Here is a 5,337-nt window from a genome sequence, read left to right as displayed (position 1 = left end):
TATGGTAATCGGATACCCTCAAACTAATTTAGAAATAATACATGGAAGCTCCTAAAGCTTAATACCAACACCTTTGGTATATATATTTATGCAGAGGCCTTGAACCCAGTAATTACTTAGCCTCAAACAGTCTTAAAGTTAGTCATGTCTTATGCACCAACAGTTGTAAACACTGCCATGTTGAGGCACTGATTACGATAAAAGGGCTATAGTGCTCCACGAGTTGCCCTTTAAATTGTTGATCTACTTCTTAGACCTAAGGTAAGGAAAGCCTAGTGGTGGCATCACGCATGTTTGTGCTGCAGATGGAGGCACTATGCAAGAGTTCCTAGACATTCCAGATGCCAGTACAAGAGTAGACAGGTGAGCCATATTGAAAGAGGTAAACAAAAGGAATTCTCCCTTCACTGGCACTAGCTTTCACCTGGCAAGGGGACACAGGGGCTTAAGGGAGGGAACCCCCAAGTTTCCCTCTCCAGCCTGCTAGAGGAAACAGGTAAGTAATTAGTCCACGTAGATACTTAATACTTATTAATAAATACTTAATACTAGTAGTAGTAGGCATCCATCAGTCTCAGGAGACTATGGAGTTGTGCTCTGGTTGTCAGTCTGGAGTGGCCTCACCAGGGCGCAAAGCCAGGGTAGGTTGATTCTGGGGAGAAGCTGTTACCCAGGCAGCAGGTCCCCCCTCTCCATAGCGCTGAAAGTCTCCAATGGAAAGGCATACGCCAATACGATTGGTTCCAGCGCCGTCGCAGGAACTAAGAGTTCCGGGGCCGGTACTAGATACTTAGATATCATTGGAGCACTCAAGATATGGATAGGGATGGGGGGGGGGGCCTACACACTTTCACCGTTATTATTACAAAATTTAAACAAGGCGCTCCAATGTGGTAAGGTAGGACCCATACGAGAGATGACACTGCAAGTGTGCAGGGCTTTCAATAGAGGCGGCAGTAAAAGCTTCTGTGAGGGGCTTTGTAGGACTTGCCTCCATGGAATGGGTAAGGAATTGCACACAATTTGGAAAGAGGAAAAATATATAGTGCAGAAACAGTTGGCAATTCTGAACGAGACACGTTTCACAAGTTAGTAAAGTAGGAGGAATGCAAGAACCAGTTATAATGACCAAGAAATATGTACAAAACTTTCCCAAGACACCAGATCTGCCATTACATCTTTAAAAAAAAATTAGCCTTTAACATTTTTACCCAAACACTTGAGATTCTTCCAAATATGCAAAATAGTTTTCACTATAAACTTTAACTATGAAATCAACTCTGTTTAGCCATACAAATGACCCTGTAGGAGTAATGACTGGAATGGACAAAAAATTAGATGCCAGTGTTCTGGGAAGATATACTATTCAAGTGAAGACCAGACCACACATTAGAAAGTGAAGGGTCCAGGACGGACTGAAACGTCGTCATCCCTTCACTTTCTAGTGTGTGTGGTCTGGTCATCATACTTTAGCCATGTTATTGTGACTCATCGCCTGCATTCAAGTGAAGGGTTGCAAGGAACATAAAGACAGACTGTGTGACAATACCACCTAAGGAAGAAAAGTAACAAAAAAAACATGGAGGTAGTCTAGGACCTGCCAAGCTAGGTCTAGTGAGGTATTGAAGTGGAAAAATCTATACAGAAAATAGCGCACAAGTCTGCTCACTAGTATTTAAAATACTGACGAATTTTCATCAATTGATGCAAATAATGAAACGGTAGCTGGAATCTTAGAGGAATTAATCCATGAGAATAAAGATATCGTAATGGAACTGCTTGAAGGTCACAAGGCAACCTTGAGGTTACCTTGAGGTGCTTCCGGGGCTTAGCGTCCCCGCGGCCCGGTCGTCGACCAGGCCTCCTGGTCGACGACCAGGTGCAGGTGCTCAGGACTTTCCCTGACTTCCCCATGCAGCAGCCATGGATAGGCAAAGACGAATCCAGCCTCTTTTCAAGAAACCTTGCAAAAGGACAAGAATGACCTACTATAGTGAAAACTATTTCTCTACTCACTGGCAATAGTAGAGAAAGTCAAGGAGGAATTAAGTACAGTATATCCAATGTTGAGCTGATTAGGTAGGCCTGAAGCAAATATGGTACGCATAACCATTACAAATTTTGAACACAGAAAGAGGATACCCAACAGTGCCCACAACCTGAGATCTCTAAATGTATAACCAAATACACTCATGAACAAATCCACAAGGGTTATGATGAGGGTTCAAACCTACGTCTGAGAGGATCCCAGATGCTGCCTTAATCGACCAGGCCATGACATGGTCAAAATAATTGCAACCGGGAGTTCCACTGGACTAGACAGATCCTGCAATACCCTCATCATGACCCTTGTGGATTTGTTCATTTGATGCATCATGCTATTGTGATTGTGTAAATACATTCATCTCTAGATCTCGGTGGAGTAGGGGGGGGGGAAAAACTAGGGGGGCCAAGGCCAAGAGGCAAACTGAAGGAGTTAAAAAACAGACCAATACAAAGACCATTAAAGGCAAAAGGAGGGTGGGGGGGAACCTTCGACAATGCGCCGGCTTCCTGTTCTTGTCGAGGTCACTACGGTTACTGGCTCCCAGGCAAAAAAATCTAAGCTAAAGATCAGGAGAAGGTAGATGATCAAAGTAGTAAATGGAGCACAGGATAGTTCTGCCTGATTGGGTGAAAGACTAACTAGTACAGTATACATTTTTGGTGACAAACCAGTTTATAACCAGTGACAATGTACAGAATAGTAACAGCTTGAATACAGAAGCAATCTGCTTTCCTTCCTCCATCCCCCCCCCCTCCCTCCCCTTGTAGGAATAACAGGAGTAAGTCATTTCTACATATGCCAGAAGCCTAGCAAATAAATTTGGTGCATTTTGTGTGCATGGGGAGCCGGTCGGCCGAGCGGACAGCACACTGAACTTGTGATCCTGTGGTCCTGGGTTCGATCCCAGGTGCCAGCGAGAAACCATGGGCAGAGTTTCTTTCACCCTATGCCCCTGTTACCTAGCAGTAAAATAGGTACCTGGGTGTTAGTCAGCTGTCACAGCCTGCTTCCTGGGGGTGGAGGCCTGGTCGAGGACCGGGCCGCGGGGACACTAAAAAAAAAAACGAAATCATCTCAAGATAACCTCTCAAGATGCTGAGGCAGAGAATCTTGACATCATTAGTACCTCTGAAACATGGGTACGAGAGGACAAATAGAAAGGGAATTCCATCTACCATAATGAACAAAATCAGGTGGGTGTAATGCTATGTGAAAATGGGTCTGGATTCAACCACCAGAGGGACTGAACACCATGGGACCCTCAGTCTGTATGGTGCAACATTAGCACAAGATGGTAGCAAACCGACAGTGAGAGTATGCTACAGGGCTGACACAGCAGAAATGGATCTGCACATGATCAACGCACCATCAAATCCAAACCCTAATACTCTTTAGACTAACCATGAAACCGTCGACTCAATCTAACATCACAAGCAGAACAATATTTAGACCTGGTACAAGACTTTTCCCTCATACAGCGAGTAGTAGAGCCTACGAGAGGCAACATCATTCTAGATCTTTAGCCAACATCTGAAGACAATCGAATCAAATTTAGGTAGGAAAAATCTAATCCCTCCTCCATGGTGCAATATTACAAGACTAACTACAATATAAAATCCCAAATAAAGGTCTTAATTTCTAGATTACTGCTGTATAGAGAGGGGAGGGAACTGCATGTAACGTATGATTGTTACGTTGTTGGGTAGATTAGACTGTTTAGTCATATTTAATAGTTTTTATTACACTAGTTGGCTGTTGGCATTGTCGTAGACGTTCAGACAGAGCTTTGAACAGAGCCGAGTGAGGCCGGAGCTCTATGCGAGAGCGAGTGGCGGCGTATGGAGAGTCTTTAGTGTTTAAACTATAGGGAACAAGAACATTGTAGCCATGTGGTCGTAGTCTGCTCTGTGTGCGAAGCTGTAGCGTCTTTGGGTCTATTAGAACTGTACACGCCAAGTACTACATTCTTGAGGTTCTCCAAATGACTATGGAAATTGTACTGTTGGCTATGTGTTGAAGATTCAACTACTGGGAACAAAAAGTTCAAAGTAGCACGGGCTATGGTGAGCCCGTAGTGGACTTACCTGGCACAGGAGCGGGGCAAGTAGCACGGGCTATGGTGAGCCCGTAGTGGACTTACCTGGCACAGGAGCGGGGCAAGTAGCACGGGCTATGGTGAGCCCGTAGTGGACTTACCTGGCACAGGAGCGGGGCCAGTAGCACGGGCTATGGTGAGCCCGTAGTGGACTTACCTGGCACAGGAGCGGGGCCAGTAGCACGGGCTATGGTGAGCCCGTAGTGGACTTACCTGGCACAGGAGCGGGGCCAGTAGCACGGGCTATGGTGAGCCCGTAGTGGACTTACCTGGCACAGGAGCGGGGCCAGTAGCACGGGCTATGGTGAGCCCGTAGTGGACTTACCTGGCACAGGAGCGGGGCAAGTAGCACGGGCTATGGTGAGCCCGTAGTGGACTTACCTGGCACAGGAGCGGGGCAAGTAGCACAGGCTATGGCGAGCCCATTGTAGACTTACCTGGCACAGGAGCGGGGCTGTAACTTACCGTTTGCTATTCGATTGATTGATAAAGATTAAGCCACCTAAAACGTGGCACGGGCATGAATAGCCCATAAGTGGCGGCCCTTTTGAGCCATTAACAGTATCAAGAGCTGATACTGGAGATCTATGGAGGTGCGACTGCACCCTGCGTGACAGGAGATGTCTCCCGTGGTTTGCTATTCGCATAATGCTTGCTTATATTTGGTGATTACACCTCTGCTTCCTCCAACAGGATGGAATGAACGTTACCTGTAATTAGGGAAAGGACTTGAGTAGTCATAATTAGTGCCAATTAGTTTGTCGTTAATGTAATTAAAGATTTGAGCGCGTACAAGGTTTACGAACTACACACACTGAGGGAACCGATAGGTGAACATGGAATATTAGTGGGAACATTTGCAGGTCATCACTATACTTGAATGTGCTAAAAGATTAGAGGGACGTCGGCTAGTAAAACTAGCCTTGATAACTAAACCGATTTTCTAGAGTTTAAATCTGCGATGATCATTGGCCAAGAGAAAATAAAACTACTGTATGTATAAAAGTTCCTGTGTGGCAGTTTAGTACCAAATCAAATCTGCCAAAACCTAAAAAAATATATTAAATAAATAAATAAAAATAATAAATAAATAAATATTAAATAAATAAAAATAAATAAATAAAAATATTAAATAAATAAATAAAAATAGGACCTTTAAAAGATTAGACTAACCAAATTCAAATGTTTATTTAGG

Source organism: Procambarus clarkii, chromosome 85 (assembly GCF_040958095.1).
Source record: "Procambarus clarkii isolate CNS0578487 chromosome 85, FALCON_Pclarkii_2.0, whole genome shotgun sequence".
Taxonomy (NCBI): domain Eukaryota; kingdom Metazoa; phylum Arthropoda; class Malacostraca; order Decapoda; family Cambaridae; genus Procambarus; species Procambarus clarkii.
The sequence above is the reverse complement of the archived record's forward strand: the minus strand, read 5'-3'. Positions refer to the sequence as shown.